Source organism: Stenella coeruleoalba, assembly GCF_951394435.1.
Source record: "Stenella coeruleoalba genome assembly, chromosome: 9".
In the NCBI taxonomy this organism is placed as follows: domain Eukaryota; kingdom Metazoa; phylum Chordata; class Mammalia; order Artiodactyla; family Delphinidae; genus Stenella; species Stenella coeruleoalba.
Genome location: NC_137155.1, coordinates 6,727,213 through 6,746,617, shown reverse-complemented (window position 1 = coordinate 6,746,617; position 19,405 = coordinate 6,727,213).

The following is a 19,405-nucleotide window of genomic DNA, read 5'->3' as shown; positions in this document are numbered from 1 at the left end:
AAAAAATATATATATTTGTAAGTGAATCACTGGTGTAAACCCAAAACTAACACAACATTGTAAATCAACTATACTTCAATTAAAAAAGATTTTTTTTGAAGATAGCAAGAACACAGCCCACAGAATGAAGGAAAATATTTGTTTGTCAAATATCTGAAAAGGGACATGTATCCAGAATATGTAAAAATTCTTACAACTCAACAATAAAAGACTATCCAATTAAGAATAGAAAAAAAAATGCATTTGGTCTTAGTTTAATTGCCAGTGTGTTTTCTTTCTTAGTTTTATATAAGATGGTCGTACATTGAATGAGATCTTGGATTCAGTGAAACACAGTAACAGAATTTAAAGTATAATGGTTTGCTTAACTATTTTCCTCTGGTAATCTGCTATGCTTTAACCTTCTTTTCCCTTTTCAGGACTCACTTTTATCATCAATGTTATTTATAACAATAATTATTACACAATTTTAACCTGCCTAGTCCTTTACAATTCATAAAATATATTATTTATGTGTTTATTGACTAGGTAATAAATTCCCATGATTCAAAATTCAGAAAATACAAAAGGGTCTACAGGGGAAAGTCTCCCATCCACTCCTGTCCCCAGCCATCCAGTTTTTCTCCCAGGGTGTCATCAGTGTTAGTTTCTTCTGTATTCTTCCAGTACTAGATATCTCTATCCATTCCTCATTCTTCTTTGTGTAATACTAATGACTGCATCCTCTGTGAACTGTCAGCCTAGACTCTTCACTGGGTATACTTGTGTACGGTTATACACATTACAAAATTATAGCCAAACGTTAGTGCTGGCCGGTTGGCAGGCACGTGTTATAATTACAACTGAACAGATAATTATACTGAGGCCCAAATAGGTCAAAGTTATTTTCCCAGTGACAGAGCTGGGACTCAGACCTGGGTCTTCTAGCCTCTATTGGGAAGACACAGGAATGCGATATATTAGTGAACTAGTTTCTTTCGAATCACACTGTTCTTCCTTGAAATGCCAGTTAGCATTTGAAACTCCTTGGTGCTAGTTGGAACCTGTCAGTTGAGCCCCCACTTGTGGGCCTTCAGGAATCATCAACTCTTAGTAACCATTCGCCACACCGTTTATGAGGTATATGCGCTCTAGGGACAGGGAACAGCCCATGCGAATGCCTGCAGCTGTGGAGAAACCTGCTGAGTTGGGGGGCATTGGCCAGGAAAAACTGCTAGCTTTTCCTGCCCCTGACTGCTCATCTGTTCTCTCTGGGATTTGCCTTAGTGCAGAGGGTATAAACAATCCCCTACAGAGTCGTAGTGGAGGTGTGGAGGACACAAAGCAGAGGGAAGCAGGAAAGAAACCGTTCTGAGGTTCCTGGAGCCGTACTGCACTTTTGAGCACGTCCTCTGGTCCCTCACATGACCTTAGTTTTTCCCCAAGCTCATTTCTGTTGTGACAACTAGCAATGCTGAGTACTGAGTGATTACCAAGTGCAACCTATTTAGATACATTAGATACGAGCAAAGAACTGACTGGTGGTATACTGGTAGGTGTTTAAAAACCAGCCCTCTGGGGCTTCCCTGGTGGCGCAGTGGTTGAGAGTCCGCCTGCCAATGCGGGGGACACAGGTTCATGCCCCGGGCCAAGAGGATCCCACATGCCGCGGGGCGGCTGGGCCCGTGAGCCATGGCCGCTGAGCCTGCGCGTCCGGAGCCTGTGCTCCGCAACAGGAGAGGCCACAACAGTGAGAGGCCCGCGTACCGCAAAAAAAAAAAAACAAAAAAACAACAACCCTGTGGGATGAAACATGGCCCTGATTTGTAACACTTTCTGGCTTCTGTGATACAGTTATTCTCACTGTGGCCAATTACATTTGTGCGTATGTGGGATAAGTACCGGATGGCCAGAGGGGTAGGGGTTACTAGAATGATCAGCATGCCCAGAGATGACAGTGGGATCAGGAGGGCGTTTGTGGATGAGCTCGGTTTCAGGCATAGTTCAGGTAAGGAAGAATGTGATCATCCGGGTTTAAACTTCAAGTGCGTGCCCCAGACCCTGGGGTTTGCCGTCCCCTGAGGAGTTTCCCTGCCACCTGATGGACCATTACTTGTGCCTCCTTCCTTCTCTTCAGAACCTCTCCGGAAACCCCAAGAAGTTTACCCAGATCTGGAATCTGGGGAGAGTGCGGAGTATTAGGCAACATCCTAGTACGTGCAAGCTAGAGCTTGAGTCACTGCCCAGACTCTTAGGCCTTGAGGCTCATGCTGGGCCGGGATAACTTTTGAGGATTGTGTCTACAAGTTGGTATCCCATTAAGGGAATCTAGTTATGATGTAATTCCTGTCTCCCCCGCTGGTACATGGGATAGCTGTGCTAGACTGATTGGCGTGTGCTTCATCTCCCACTTGGAGCCCTAGGACTCCCATACAACCAGAGGTGTGTAGGGCAGTCGGGGAGGTAGAGAGACTGAAATACAGGAGCCCTGTCCTTAATTGGGCACTTCCGCTTGGCTAAGTGCTTCCACTCAGGAGCCCAGAGCTAAAACCCAGCCCCTGTCCTTCTCCACCTGAGTGGGTGATGGAGCCCTGCCCTCTTCCAGCTCTATGACCTTGGGTAAGTAATTGAACCTCTTCACATCTCAATTTTCTAACTTATTAAATGGAAATGATAATACCTTCTTCCCACGTATCTTCACAGCCACGAGTAGACCCGTGTTTTCAAGGGTATTGCAGATCACTTGTTTTCCTTCGCCGGGCCAACACCCTCCTGAGGTGCGGGAGCCCCTCCCACTAGGAGGATGCACTTCTGGCCAAGAGGCGTGGGGCGTAGAGCGGCATCCCCGGGTCACACACCAGCTCTGAGCTCACTGTCTTGTGTTTCAGGAATGAACCGACTTGCAGAGGGATCCTCCTGCCCAGTGCTCTGCAGGACCTGTGGGAGGTGATGGTAAGTACCTTTCAGGGCTCCAGATCCCAGGAGCCTTGCAATCAAGACCCCCAAATTTATCAGCCCCTCGCGTTTTTTTGTTTGTTTGCTTGTTTGAGAAAACCTATCGTTTTCCCTTCATTTGGTTGTGAATTGCTTTTTCACTAGACGCCTTGAGTTCATAGCCCGCCTGGTCAAGATGCTGCCAGAAATCACCATCTCCCTCCACAGGGGCACAAGAAAGCCATCTTATCCTGAGGCACATTGGCTTCTGGAAGGTGCCTCTGACCAACTACAACTTGGGATGTTGGTATAAAAATGGTCATGAAGCTAATCATGGAGGTCCTGCTGCTGTTGCACGAGGGGGCAGAGCTCTGGGGGTTGGTGAGGGGAGGGGGGGGTGCTGGCTCCTGGCCTCTGCGAAGGGGAGGGGCAGTTCTTTTCTCCCACTTCTGCTCTTCCCCAGGGGAGACTGAAGGAGCAGCGCTAGCCAGCCCTCTGCCGCCCTCTATAGCCGACTGGCCGTAGGCCAAGCTGCCCAACACTTGGGCTTCCCAAATCTGTACTCTGCTCTCCCACTTCACCTCCACTTTCTGAGCGTCTTAGGCTCTGGGACACCCTCATCCTTTACTGTAAGGCTGCAGTAGCTACAGCTGAAGGAAAAGTAGGCCGGGAAGGGAAAGACTGCGTAAAAGAAGGGTGATGTGCCCTTCAAGGACACTGAAGAATTAAAAACACGGACTCAAACAGAACTTGTACACCAGTGTTCATTGCACCATTATTTACAATCCCCCAGAGGTGCCCAAGTGCCCATCAACAGATAAATGAATAAGCACAGTGTGGTATATATATATACAATAGCATATTATTTAGCCTTAAAAAGGGATGAAGTTCTGACACATGCTCCAACGTGGGTGCACCTTGAAAACATGCCATGTGAAATAAGCCAGAAAGAAAGGGGCAGATATTGGATGATTCCATTTACATGAACTAACTAGACAAGGCAAATTCATAGAGACAGAGGGCAGAGTAGAGGTTTCTAGAAGCTGAGGGGAGGTAGAAATGGGGAATTCTTTCGTGGTACAGAATTTGTTTGGAGTGATGAAAAAGTTTTAGAAATGGATAATGGTGGTTTGCACAACATTGTCAATGCACTTAATGCCACTGGCTTGTACACTTAAAAATGGCTAAAATGACATATTTGATGCTGTGTGTTTTAAAACTTTTTTATCCTGTTAAAATACAGGAAAGAAAAATTTCACAGAGCTGGAATAAAAGAGGAAGTGGTGTCGTGTGTGTGTTCCTGCATGTCCTGCAGGCTGAGGCTCAGAGGAGCTGAAGGTGGGCAGACAGAGCCACTGAAAATGGCAGATTCCAAAAGCTTTATGCGAGAGTTTAAATAATTTTTTTAGAGCAAAACAGAAATGATTCCCACTGCATGTGCAGAGTTAATGAACAAGGGTGGCTTCACGCGATTGTTACCCGACCTGTGTTGTCCTTCCAAGCGTCCCACATCTTGCTAACGTATTTCCCCCTCTTACCTGTTGCTTAAGATAATGTAAACTAGGGTCACTGGTAAGATTGGACTGGTACTGATGCAGCCTCAGCTTTCTAAAGGTGCCCCTCGTTGCTTCTCTGCACCACACGCACTCTCACCCTTCCCTGCCGCCCTGCGCTGGAAGGTGGCTACCCTCACCCGAGAGGCTAGCCGCCCTCTGTACTCAGTACCTGAGTTCTGATGAGGTTTGTACAGCCTCGGAAACTAGCTTACCTTTGGGGGCCATTTCATGCCTGCCCTGTGGGCAAGTAGCCCCTTGCCAGCATCCCTCTGCAATTTCCTTTCTCTTCCTCTCTCTTTTGGGTCCTTCTCTTCTGACTGTGCCCCCAAGCCCTGCTCAGCCCCTCAGCAGACTTCAGGGATTAAAGTGAATGGGACCAAAGTGTCCCAACCTGTTTGCCAGAAGGAGCCACGCATATTAGCTCCTCCTCCCCATGGGCTCCTATTCTCTAGTATGTTAATTATCAAAAACACTTATTTAATAAGCAATTCTAGTCTATATTATGCTTAGGCAAAAGTGTACCTACCAGCTAATGATTAGCATGAGTTGGAATAAAGGCAGTCAAAAGAAAAAGACGTGACACTTGCATTAGCTCAGGCAGCCTTATTGTAGGGAAAGGTGTTCTCTTCAGTAGCATTTCTTGAAACGTTTAGAAAAGGTCAAGGGCTGCTCTGTCTTTGGCTACCTCTAGGGGTTGGGGGAACCTCTCCTTTGGTCCCTTCACTTGCACCCCTTCTCATGCCTTGGCAGTTTCCTATCCTGCTGTCAAGGGTAGAGTCTGTGAGACATTTGAACAGGTGGCAGGAAACCCAGTACAGGACCAGGTCTGAAACCTTGGGCTAATACTTCCACGCCTGTCATGGAGCCGTAAGACAGAATTCCCTAGAGAATAACAGACCCCTCAGATGCTCTCAGCAGCCCATTCAGGTGGGCAGATAGGTGCTTTCCACAAAGACTGTCCTGGGAGCTTTGGAGATGAGTCACTGGCCCACTCTAGCCCAGCCTTGCTGAGTGTACAGGAGCTTCCCTAGGGATGGGTCCAGCAATGAAAGTAGCCTGAGACTCCAGAGAGGGCAGCAGGCAGGATGTGCCGCAAGAGAAGGCTCTAACCCACTAAGGAGGGAGCCTGGCCTGACCACCTAAGGTGGGGACCTGGGAGGGAAGCACAGGGGAAGCCCCCCTTGTTCTTGCTCCTGGTTCTGTCACCTAGTCCCTGGAGCACAGGGCACCACTTGGGGGATGTGTGAGAGGACACAGATGGAGGGTGGCCGCATTGAAGCCCCAGGGCCACGGGCATTGATTGGCTCCTAAAAGAGACCCTTTGGAGAGGACTTCAGAGTGAACTGTGAAGAACTAAGGAGCAAGATTTATAAAAGTAATGTGGAAAGTGGCTAAAGCCTACCTAAGGCTTAATTCTGTGCAAAGAGAAGACTGAATTGTAATTTACTGGCACCTGGGTAGTGAGGAATTTAATTTTGTTCTTAGAAGAGCTGGCCTCTGTCCCTAGCCTCTGGGAGGCGATCTCTAAAACGTCCTGCCTGATGGGACTGTCTGTTTACCCAAAGGCTTTGACCCATACCAACAATGTGAGTTAGGGTGAGGGCTGGCCACACTAGCTAGACCAGCCATGTGGTTTAAGGTGGAGGCTTTGGGTCATTGCCAGAGGAGCTGGAGACTCAGATCAGCCACGTGGGTGGTCCATCAATCCATCCTGCTTCCGTGATGGAGCCCCAGTAAAAGCTCTGCACGCTGAGCCAGGGGTGAGCATCCCTGCGGGCAGTGTTGTGTGTGCTGTCACACGTCAGTGCCAGGACTCCAAGGAGGAGGACAGTGGAAGCTCTGCATTTGGACCCCTCCTGGACTGTCCCCGTGAGCTCTCCCCTGTGATAAACGGGAGCTGTGAGTACAACAGCCTTTCATGAGTCTGGAGTCTAGTCAAATTACAGAACCCCCTGCAGGGGCGTTTGGTGTCAGAAGTGAGGGCAGGCGTGCGTGAACGGCACCCTCTGAGCAGAGCAGCTCCTCTTTGGTGGAGAGACGTGTTCGTCAGGGAGTCTCAGTTTCCCGTCTCTCTTTTGTCTTGCACTGTCCCACCGGCAGGCCACCATCGTGGGCCCGGTAGGTAGCAGCTGCCGGGCGCACCCCTCGCTTTGCTCGTTGCGCTGTACGCGCTCACAAACGCACTAACCCGCTTCGGTGTCTCCTCCTCCAGAATGACAGTCCTTACCAAGGAGGTGTTTTCTTCCTGACCATCCACTTTCCTACAGATTATCCTTTCAAGCCCCCAAAGGTAAGGACGGGACAGGGACAGCGTGTGATAAAGTCACTGGTACAGAAAGCTGCACCTGGGACTCCTCCCAAGGGCCCTCATCCACCACCATGGGTACGGCCTCCCAGGAGTTAAACGCGGGTCTTCCAGAATCCATTCTTCTTGTGAGCAAGGGCCGGTGTGGTGACAGGGGTGCTGCTTGTAGGGTGGCTGAGTTGGGACGTGTCTCAGGCTCCAGTTCCCTTCTCTGCAGTCCCTTTCGGTCTAGGACAGGGCTTCTCAGCCCCTGTCCCAGGGACATTGGGCAATGTCCTGGGATATTTGTGGTAGTTAAAGCCTGAGACGGGAGGTGGGGAGAGGACAGGTGCTTCTAGTATCTAGTGGGTGGAGGCCAGGAATGCCACTCAGCACCCTGGATTGCATAGGACGGCCCGCAATGTCTGCAGGTGGAGAGACCCTGGTCTGGGGCCCTGGCAAGTCACCTCCTTCCCGCACCCAGAGGAGTCCTGCCCTCATGAGACTCACAGTCCTGTGTGGGAGACATTTAGTATGAGAGCTGGGCCACGCAGAGGAGAAGCACAGAGCAGGAAAGTGGGACATGACAGTGAGGGCGGATGGCAGGGGGATCGCCCTGAGCATGGGAGGGCCCACAGGGAACTGGGGGACAAGCCTGTGTTTGGGGGCGGGGAGGATGCCAGAGGGGTGGCCCATGCCATGGGGTCTGTGGCTTGCTGTGGTGCAGAGAGGCGGAGTGGGGGCCGGGCTGGTTGTGAAGCCAGGGCAGGTGGCACGAGGGCAGGCAGAAGAGGCAGATTCTGGAGGATTCCAAGATGGAGCCAACAGGAGAGGCGGCAGGCCAGATGTGGTCACACGGCAGTGACGTGTACGTGATTCACGTCACTTTTAACATATTTTTATTTTTCTGATTGGAAAATCGATAAAAATTGGTTATTTTAAAATTAGAACATTTGGAGAACTCACTAACATACAGATGGAAATCAGTCTCCTTATAAACCTATCCCCAGAGGAGATCGCAACTGACAGCCCTGTATACACTCCTCCAGGATTTTTTTTCATACACCAATATATATTTTCATTCTTATTTTTTTTTAAAAAATTGTCGATTCTGGTTGTGAATGAGAAAACTGAGGCTTTGAATGGGCACGTCATTTCCTGAAAATGGCATGGCTCATAGTGGAGGGTGGGACTTGAACCCAGATGTGTCAGCCTATTTTCTTTTTAACTTTTTATTTTGAATTAACTTTAGACTTAGAGAACAGTTGCAAAAACAGTACAGAGTTTCCATATATCCCTGTCCAGCTTTCCCTAAGTCAACATCTTACGTTACGGTAGTACAAGTATCAAATCCAGGAAGTCAGCGTTGGCCATGATACTCTGAACTAAACTGACGGCCTTACTTTTTTACCAGTTTTCACTGCTGTCACCCTTGTGTTCTAGGACCCCGCACTGCATTTATTGGCTTGTCTCCTGCATCTCCACGGTCTGTAGCAGGGCCCCCGTTTCCCCTGGTCTTTCATGACCTTGATGCTCTTGCGAGGCATTGATCAGTTATATTGTCAGAGGTCCCTCTGTCCCTCTGTTTGTGTGATGTTTCCTCAGGGTGAACTAAGGCTTTGCGTTTTAGCAAGACATGCGCAAAAGTCTTGAGTCTGTCTCAGGGCCCCCGATCTCAGGGTTTGTGATATGTCGTACTGCCCCGAGGTTGACCTTGATGGTTCAGTTGGAATCAGACCCCTTACCCCGTGTGTGCACGTTGTATCGAAGCCGTGGGAAGAGGCCCCATCGGGCTTCTCAGCCGCAGCTCTTCCTGGGCATTGCCACCAGAGGCCATCTGGTGCCTCCGTATTTTAAATCATGGTTAAATGTGGTTAGGATCCCTGAGACCTTGCCAGCTTTTAGCAGGGGAGACCGGGGTGTGCTGGGCAGAGGCGGGCAGATGCTAAAATAACTCTCTTGAGTATGACTGTTATTCCAAGGGGTTTGGTTGCAAAGCGTGTTTCATGGTCTTGAATGTACTCCCTCGCCCCTTTCCCTGTTGAGAGATGCTGCAGTGTCTTGTAAGGTAGGAACCTTCCATCTTACCTCCTTCATGAGAGTATAAGCTGCTGCTGATCTTTCTTAAAATAAACAGGATGTAGTCCTGTATGTCTCTTGGGCATTTTCAGGATTCCTGACTCCCTGCCCAAGGACAAAGAGAAAACAGCGCCTATTATTAAAAGACTGAAGTAAGCCCTGTGAGTTGGAGAGGTGTGTGCTAAAAAGTCCTATCTCCTACAAGAGAAGAGGGTGTTTCTGTCTTTTTAAAATCTCCTTTCCACAGGAGAACAAGATAAAGTAGACTGACGTTTTGGCAAGAATTTTCTGACTCTGAGGGGGGTCTGGCAAGACTGTGTGATCTTCTTTCTAGGAGATTTTGGGAGATAAGGCAGATACTTAGTGCCTGAGACGCTTTGGAAGTTTGACCCGTCCTGGAAGAAATCATTTGGTAATAGATGATAAGCCTCCCATACACACAGCTTCCTCTCCTCATATTGTGAAATAAGTTGTTTTTTTTTAAAAAAAAAAACAGGCAAAACCCCCACTATTTTATTATAAACTATTTCAGGCATGTAAAATATTGTAGATAATAATATAACGGATGCCCACGTATGCGCCACCCAGCCTAAGAGCTCCATTTTTCAAGGAGACTTCCGAGTCTTTGCCACCGTCCTTCTTGTTGCCCCTCAGAGCACACTACTTTGGGGCAGGTGGTGTCAGTCCCCGTGTCTAGCTCAAGTACCCAGCAGGAAATGGGTTGGGGGTCTACTCCTCCGGGTGCCCCCTCCTGTATCCTGTTCAGGTTTGGGGAGGGAGCCCAGCTCATCCAGGACCGTGCAGGGCAGTAAGTTATTTCAACACTTACTATGATATATTTTAGATATACCCAGAGTGGTTGTTTTCATTGCCTCCTCTGATTGCAAATCTCTCTTACAGTGTCATGGCACCAGATTTCATTACAGTAATGAGGATAAACGCACATACTCTCAGTGGGCACCAGACCTGCTCCATGCTGCCAAGAGTGGCACTGACTCACACGCTGGTGGCCAGATTCCTGGAGCCCACATGCTGGACAGCCAGGGCTGTTCCACGCTGACCTTGTGTATCTCTTCCTCATCCACATGCATCCGTGTTGTAGGACGGGAGAGACGGAGGGAGGAGGTTCTTTGCACTATGAAATCTTCCCCAGCAGACAGTTGCGAAGAACCCTCAGGACTCACCAGGCTAGGGGTTTACGGCCGTGAATGACCCGTTCCCGCTCCGGGCAGCCTTTATTGCATTCGTCCATCAGTCCTCGGTATTTGACTGGAAGCAGCAGCATTGCCCCCGTATCAGTTCTGTTCTCTGCTCTGCATTGAAAGGAAGTGACCATTATGCATGAGGGTGTCACCCCCTCTGCTTTTTTCTTCCAGGTACAACAGACTAGCGAGAGTGGACACAGAAATATGCTGTGTAAGTGCCTCAGAGGTTTTACGGGAGACATTGTCCAAGAGAAGCTGAGCTGAGGTGCTGGCCGAGCCACTCACAGAGCATCATGTCTTCTGCAAACAGACGCTGCTTGCCCACTTTCCCCAACCACAGCATGTTGGTACCACTCTCAGCCATCGTGCCAGATCAGCGGTCACTGTTATGATCTGCAGCCTTCCTGGCTACATTGGAATCTGTCCCGCCACGCAGACTCACTGCTCACCTCTTGGGGGAACCTGTGCGCCTCCCCTGCCCGGCCTCACTCAGGCGGCATCGCTCATGGAGGGGATACACAGGGGGCCTCAGCGTGGCCCCTTACCACGTGCTCTTGGCCTTTTAGAATTCAGTGCCAGCTCGGGTGCCCAGGGCGGAGCGGGCAGGCTTCCCTCACATCCCGTCTGCTGCAAACCACATCCCGAGGAGTCTCCACTCATCCCAGGAGTTCCTGGGACTTGGGAACAGTGTCACTGGGAAGTGGAGGCCTTACCCCACAGCTCCCACCAGCCTTCCTCGGCAGTGCCACACGCTGGCCCTCTCCCCTCACGCCGAGCAGCGGTAAATAGAAGATATAAAAGGGTATAAAGCACATAACACGCCATGAGAGATGACTGTCCTTGTAGAAGCAAGAGCAAAATTATGAAACCTGGAAAGATTCGGGTTATGCTTTTCTACCCGATGAGGTTTTTCATCACCCCTACCTCCTCCCGTTCAGAGCCTCCATGAAGTCCAAGTGTGAGCCAGTCACTGACCAGACACAGGGAGAGAGGGGGACTGTTAAACGTAAATAAAAATGTAATTCACTCATAACCCTAAATGATAACTGACATTGAAGTCTCTTTTTCTTTTTCCAGGCAGAAGAGAAGATACGGAAACTTTTAGCAGGTAGCCTGTCGGGTAACTGGCCGCCTCTCTTAAGTTTCTGATGCAACACATTTTAAGACTTGCCTTCAGAGTTCAAAGGTTTGAGATTACGTTAGTGAGGAGAAGGGTAGGAAAGGGGTTAGTCTAATTAAACCTCCAAAGAAAGGGAGGAAAACTGAGGGACTTCAAACCTCTAATGTCAAATTTGGCCTGGTCTTTCCTAAGGGCGTTTCAAAGCTGGTCCACTCCCAGAACAGCCCTATGAAAATAATGTCTGGGTGAGTAGGACCAGGGGGTGGAGAAACACTAAAATGCTGCAACCAGATGGCCAGGCCTGTGGAGTTTGGAAGGAAGCCTACAGACCTTGCAGCTGGGGATCAGCAAACGATAGGTGAGCCCGGGAGGCTCATCTGCTCCAGAAGGTGCCCAGTTGTAGCACAGCTTCATTGCTCTTGCTTCCCAGTGAGAGTGCCGGGATTAGTTACCACCGCTTCCTTAGCAAAGCAAGCAGCAGTCTGAGCCTGGTCTGCATCTACCTTATGGGGATCCCCACTGAGGATCCTCTGTTACCACAACAAGGCTGCTTCCTGTGTTCCATGGGCCCCGTTCCCTGCCTGTTACCGTGGTGAGGGTGGCCCTTTTAATTTTCGTGTCTTTGCTACCCCTTCGGTCTTTACCTAAACAAAATGATAAACGTTAGGTGTCCCCTGGGAACGCTGTCATCACACGGCTCTGCCACTTCAGACAGGGGTCACGGTGCTCCTTGAACCACGCGTAACAAAGCACGGGAAGGTAGATTCACGTTTCAGAGACAAGTCAGAGGCTCAGAGGAGAGACCTCCAGGCCCAAGTTGGTGCCACGTTTCAGCTTTCCAGTGTAATGGCTTATGACTCACAGCAAGCTGATGAATTTTCTCAGTCCAGTCAAAATTTCCCCAAGCCTGCTCTCCCTGTTGGAGATCTGCAGTAGAAAAAGTAAAATTATCCCTTTGGGATCCCCAGTATAAATTACCATTCACTCTTCGCTAACTTGAGTCGCACTCTGTACCTGCCAGAGCCCTTGGACAGGCCACCACAGTGACGCTCCACAGGCCTGTCCCTGGCAAATTCCCTGGACTCTGTCCCCATGGGAAACTTGCTTTTCATGGCTTCCAGGGTTCAGGTCAGTCTGAAGGACAGGCATCTTAGGTCGAAAAGCTTATTTTAAAATGCACTGTGGTGCAGGCAGCTCCCGTGTAAGCCACAGGTACACATATCATGTTTCCAAGGCGAGTCCCAGGTCAGTCACTGGACAGCAGCTCTGAAAAGCTAACGGCGGGAGTGATACATTCTCTTCTCTGCGGACCAGAGATATCATGGAGATGCATGATCTTAAGCAATTGGTTCAACATGAACAAATGACTTAGCTCTGGCCAGAAGTGTCTCAGTTTGCAGGATGGTGCTGAGATCTTGATCCTTTGTCAGGCTACGGGAAGACCCAAGAGTTCCAAGAACACGGCACAGGGTCAGTCTCCCGACAAGGGATGAAAACACCAGAACACCAATGTCCAATGGCCTGGCAGCTCACAGCTGAGCTGTGTGTCAGCACCGTGGGGTCCCACACCACCCGACTGCAGATGCTCAAGGACGGGCCGGTTTCTGTCTCTGAAATTCAGGAGACAGTCTCCTGGAGTTCCAGAGAGGTGCTTATGGGACTGGTCTGCAGAACTCCTGGCCGGAGGCCTGTCCTGGCAGAGGCAGAGAAAGCTTGAGAGCAACATAGGCCACCCATCCCTCCCGCCCTCGCCCGCCCATCCCTCCTGTGCCTCTGTTCCTCCAGCTCTCCTCGCTGCGACACATGCTTCCTCCCTGGCAGCACTGGCTGAGGATTGGATGAGGATTAGATCTAGCCGTGAAAGCTGGTCCTCTGAGAAACGGAGGATGGCTTCCCAGGGTTACCAACCTGGGTCCTTGGACTATTTAATCAATAGAAATTGATGAGAGACCAGACAAGAAATTCCGGCGAGGCTTTAGTGGGACTTGAGCGGTGGCAGGGGGAGTGAGAACAAGTAACAGGCGCGCTTGCTCGCTCCCCGAGCCGCAGTGGGCATGGAGGGGTGGCTTCGGCGATCTGCGCACCCCCTTGCCGGTGCCGTGTGCGGGGATCACGTGCAGCCCCCCGCTTTTGCTCCGCGCACCTCAGAAATGGCAAGTGGGTTTTGGCCTTTTTGTATCTTACTGCTCATAACGGACCCCACCTGCGCACGCGTGCAGTTATGTTTTAGTCCCTTCGAGTTTCTTTGCATTCTGTCGCTTGAGGAGAGGAGGCGTTTGTCCAGGTGCAAGCACTCCAGGAAAGGGTCCCGAGTCCCAGGTCCCAGCCTATCTCGCCAGCACCCGCAAGCCAGCAGCCTGGTGCCACGCAGGCAGGCAACGCTCGCCCCTCAGGTCTGGTGTTCTCCCCCGGCCCGTCTGCTGGCCTCCTCATGACCACCACCAGGGTTTCTATTCTGTTGCCACAGAGGTTTTATTAAAAACGAACCCAAAAAGCTATAGAAAATCTGCAAACCCCCTATCAGACCAAATAGTGGCTTCTTGACTTTCCTTAAAAAAAAAGTCTCCTTCTTATCCCATCTCCACCCCACTTCTCCCAGACTCCCAATTCTCACCCTTCAGAGAGGCCCACTTGGTGTATCCAGCTCCCTACCACAGAGCTTCCCTCGGGGTGCAGGGGCTTGGCTACCTCTCTTAGGGAGGTAATGACAGAACTGCCCCGTTGGAGCCTGCCTCTCACCCCTGCTGCCCACCCCCATCACCGCAACAGCTCAAGGGCCTAGTCACACCGTGGTGGGGGGGAAGACCACAGGCCTCAGGGAGGAGGTGGGACTAGGGTCAGGTCTAATGGATGGACGGGGGAGAGGGTCCTGCAGGCAAAGGGAGCCCTTCAACAGAGGCTGGGTTCCAGCATATTCTGGGAGCTGACTCAGCACCTGGGGATACTTCCGCACATGGCCCTTCCCAAACTGGGGCCCTGTTACCTTCTGGCAGCCACAGGGGTCACCAGGACACTAGGGTAAATGGAATCACAGGGCTGACCTTTCCGGAGAATCACTGAAGGCAGAGGAGTGGCAGGATGAATACAAATGTTCATACTAAGTGGATGGTACGCTTCATATAAGCTGGTGTGTAAGACCATTTCACACCCTAGACCCCCAGGGAAACAAGCACCATCGCTGGACCAGGGACCTGTTAGGGGCAAGGACACACGCACAAAGCTGCATCTATCTAGCCCTGTATCCACGTGAAGAAAGACGTGCCATTAGGCCTGGGCCCAGCCTGGCCTCAGAGTTTGTTCTCAGGAGCAATAATGGCCTGGCTAGGGCACACGAAAGAAGGTCCGCAGTGCTCAATGGGCAAAATGATCCAACAGCTCCAGAAACAAGGATGCGGAGGGAGGCATGGGCCATGAAGTTGAGGGTGGCAGAAGCAAGGGATTTAAGGCTTCTGAGGAAAGTTGAAAGTTCCGTGTCAAATGTCCAGCAGTGGGAATTCCCTGGCGGTCCAGGGGTTAGGACTCTGCACTTCCACTGCAGGGGCCACGGGTTCAGTCCCTGGTGTGGGAACTAAGATCCTGTATGCCGTGTGGTGTAGCCACAATATATGTGTATGTGTGTCCAGCATGCAGGCTCAGGATGCCTTCATCCTGAAACAGGAGGGACTCACAGAACCTGTTGACATCTTTGGGTTTAAAATATCGGCAAAGGGGCTTCCCTGGTGGCGCAGTGGTTGAGAGTCCGCCTGCCGATGCAGGGGACGCGGGTTCGTGCCCCGGTCCGGGAAGATCCCACATGAGCCATGGCTGCTGAGCCCGCGCGTGCGGAGCCTGTGCTCCGCAACGGGAGAGGCCACAACAGTGAGAGGCCCGTGTACCACAAAAAAAAAAAAAAAATTTCTTTTTAGGGCAGGAAAAGCAACGATTTCATTTCTCTAACTCTGTAGTAATGTGGCCGTGTGTGGCTGGATCAGAGAGATGTAATCCTGGTGGTTTTTAAGAAAATGCTTTTCTTGCTAATTGACACATCTGTGGAGGAAGACTTTGAATAAACACCTATTCTTTCCTACTGATGGCTGTGGTCTGAATGATTGTGTCCCCTCAAAACTCCTATGTTGAAATCTTAACCCCCAAGGTAATGACATTAGGAGGTGGGGCCTTTGGGAGGTGATTAGGTCCTAACGGTGGAGCCCTCGTGAATGGCATTAGGGTGCTTACACAGGACGCCCCCAGAGAGCTCCTTTGCCCCTTCCACCACGTGAGGACACGTGACGGCCATCTATGAACCAGGCAGTGGGCTCTCACCAGATACCAGATCTACCGGTGCCCTGATCTTGGACTTCCAGCCTCTAGAACTGTGAGAAATGAATTTCAGTTGTTTGTAAGCCGCCCAGTCTGTGGTGTTTTGTTACAGCAGCTCGAATAGGTGGAAACCCTGGGGGACACCGCTGTGGCACTTCTTTTTCTTAACGTTGTTGACGCCGTCTAGGCAGTGGGCTCCGGAAGGCGTTTACCAGCATGGTCCCTCCACACTTGGGCCCAGATGCCTTCAGGACACAGCTGCCCTCAGAGTGTGAAGGACACTGAGCATTTGGAGCCCTGCTCTCATGCCCTGGATCTGTTATCCTAACGCACCAGGAGAGCATCAAGAAGTAAAGAAGATCTGAGTCTATCAACATGCAAGAAGAGCATACAGGCTTGTGTGAATGACAGAGCAATTTGCTAAGGAGAAGAGGGAAGAGTCCTAGGAATGACCTGTGGAGACATCTCACATTCTCAAACCAAGGAAAAACCAACAAGAGGGAGATGGCCAAAAGGAAATAGGAACTCAGGAAAAGCAGAAGTGGGAGGGAGAGGGGCGTGGACAGGATCTACACACAGCAGCCAGAGGGACATTTTTTTTAAATAAATTTATTTATTTATTTATGGCTGTGTTGGGTCTCGGTTGCTGCGCACGGGCTTTCTCTAATTGCGGCGAGCGGGGGCTGCTCTTCGTTGCAGTATGCGGGCTTCTCATTGTGGTGGCTTCTTTTGTTGCGGAGCACGGGCTCTAGGCATGCGGGCTTCAGTAGTTGTGGTGCATGGGCTCTAGAGCACAGGCTCAGTAGTTGTGGTGCACGGGCTTAGTTGCTCCGCGGCATATGGGATCTTCCCGGACCAGGGATCAAACCCGTGTCCCCTGCATTGGCAGGTCGATTCTTAACCACTGCACCACCAGGGAAGTCCCCAGAGGGACATTTTAAAAACATCCCTAGATCAGGGACTTCCCTGGTGGTCCAGTGGTTAAGACTCCATGCTCCCAATGCAGCGGGGGCCTGGATTTGATCTCTCGTCAGGGAACTAGATCCTGCATGCCGCAACTAAGAACCCACATGCCACAACTAAGAAAGATCCCACATGCTACAACAAAGATCCCACATGTGGCAATGAAGATCCCGCGTGCCACAACTAAGACCCGGAGCAGCCAATAAATAAATAAATAAACATAAAAACATCCCTAGGTTACATCCTCTCTGTTTAAAGCCCTCCAGGGATTCCATCACACCTAAGAATAAAGTCCTCCCCCCTGACCCACAGGGTCCTACAGGATCCAACCCGCACCCATGCCTCCTTCCCTCTCTTCTTCTCTGGGCTCCCACCTCAGAGCTCCAGCACCTCTTGTTCCCTCTGCCTGGAACACTTCTCTCCAGATCTTCCACAGCTGCGTCCCCCACCCTCCCACCCCCATATCCAGTCTCTGCTCCTGTGTAACCTCTGGGAGGCCTTCCCTGATCTGTCAAGCTGAAATAGGCTACCACACACTAGAGCAGGAAGTGGAATCCTAATGTCCCCACCTTGCCACACCAGGGACCCCCTCAGCCTTCTTTCAGTGGAGCCTGGGTCTCCCTGCTCTTCCCTCATCAGTATGGATGGACCTGGTCACCACACTGAGCTGATCTAGTGCCAGGACAAAGAGACCTGCCTCTTTGGTCTGCACAGCCTGATTCAGGCAAGGTAGGGCCGCCTCCAGTTGACTGAAGTGTTGAAAAGTGCTCCCTAGTAGGCCTTAGGGATCCAGGGCCCCCAGGCTGGGGGACTGGCAACCAAGTGGATGAAGGAAACTGGTAACTAGGACGTGTTTAAATAGGAACATTCCCAGAGAAAGAAGAGAAAACAAAGACATGTGGAGCCAAAGAAAATAAGAAACAAGAACAATACGAGTGTCTGTGGGTTGAACTCCCCTGGAATATGGAGGCAAAGGGACTGGGGCGGATCAGAAAATCACCTGAAGGTCAAGTCTGAGGAAAAACATGACAGCAGAGATGTTACTGAAGACAAAAAATAGACTAGAAATCGGGAGAGCTGGGAGGCCTCCATTTACTAGAGTTCATTTTTCCGAGGCAAACACATTAGCGAAGTCAAAGTGGAGAAACGAGGAGACCTGTACACTGCAGAAGATCCAGGGTGGTTGGGGAGTGAGCAGGGCCGCAGACAGAGCTGCTGAAGGCGAGGAGTATTTGGCCAGGACCGAAGGTTTCCCCAGGGTGGGACCAGGTAACTGCTCTGTCCATCAGAGAGATGCCAGAGTTTCTGCCTGTAAGACAAGCAACAGTGATGTGAACAGCAATGAAAATGGACATAACAAATGAAAAGTATTTGTGCCCAAATAAGGTTTACAAGCCCTTAAATGCACAGTCCAGACCCCAACACCTTAAGATTTTGGTAACTGATTTGGCAGCAAAATCTGACCTGAACTGCCATGAGGCTATTTAGAGTCTTTCTATAACCCACCTGACTGATTTTTCAGACGTCACTGCAGAAACATGAACACGTTTGATTACCAGACTCTGCTCGGGTTCCTGTGGTAGAGTTTATAGAGTATAAAGGGTATATGCGATATTTTCTGAAAGCTGAATGACTCTGAATTCCAAAGCATAGAATTCTAAGGGGCTATGGGACTGTGGATCTGAATTTTAGGGAAGTGGGTGAGTTCTCTAGGGCAGAGGAGGAAGCTGTGAGCTGCTGTGGGCCGGGCATGTGTCTCTGTTTCCCTCCAGGTAGGTCAGTCATAGTCAGGTGCAGGTTGAGGCATGGTGGACCCCTTCCATCAGTCAGCCAGGGCCTGGAAAGAACCAGGACCATGACGGAGCAGGACCCTATGGGGCCTTCCCGGAGCAGACACCCCGCCCCTGCCACCATGTCCTCTGCCTGCCTCTTGTCTTTAGAAAAACTTTAGCCTTCTAGGCCTTCCCTAAGTTCCAACGAATAAATTTAATCAGAGAAGTGAGAAAATGCAGAAACAAAGGAAAACAGTCAAGCAAGACAAAATAATAATAGTTTAGCCAGTAAACAAAGTCAAGGCCCTTTACTGCCTCCTCAAAGGCTATAGATATTATTTGGAGCCATATCCTTGAGCTGTTTTTTGCAGATACTGAAGCCCCCACTAGGTGGAAGAAGTTGACTGCGTGCTGCCCACAACCCAGACTGCTTGGAACCAGAAGGTTGACGATGTTGATTACCGGTTACCTCACCACCAACCAATCAGAAGAATGTCCGCGAGATGATCACACACCCCTCAGCCCCCTTGCCTCACCCTATCTTTAGAAACCTTTCCCTGAAAGCCAGCGTGGGGAGCTCAGATCTTTTGAGCGCTAGCTGCCAGGACTCCTTGCTTTGGCGCCCTGCAATAAATGCTGCACTTTTACTTCACAACTTCATGTCAGTAGATTGGCTTTACTGCACTGGGGCCAGTGGACCCAAGTTTGGTTGGGTTAACAGGACCAGCACGGGGCAGGTTCTCATCTCTCCTCCGCCACCGCATCCTCTACCTCACTAGAAAATTCAGGTGAGGTCAAAGAAACACGACAGCACTTCGAGTTAGGTTTGTGGCAGTGTGACCATCACTTAGTGTTCATTTTTATTCTTCTCATTAACTCATGCCTGCTTCATTCATAGATAAAATTTCTTTTGAGGGTCCACACAGAGGATCGGGGTATCCCGTGCCTGTCATGAATCCAGGATTCTCAAGCAAGTGCTTTAACTGCAACAAGAGTTTAAGAATAAAATGCACGGTGCTCCGTGAGTGTAGCGAACAGGGGGCTGGGTGGGGTCCCTCCGCCGGACCCACAAGGCGCGCCCGGGCTCGGCGGGGCAGAGCACGGGGACGCGCAGAAGGCCGCGCCCTCCCTCCACCCCCTCGTCCAGCTGTCTGCAGACCGCGACCCGCACGCGGGCCCCAACTCCCCAGCAGCCCCCTAGTCGCCTAGCCAGC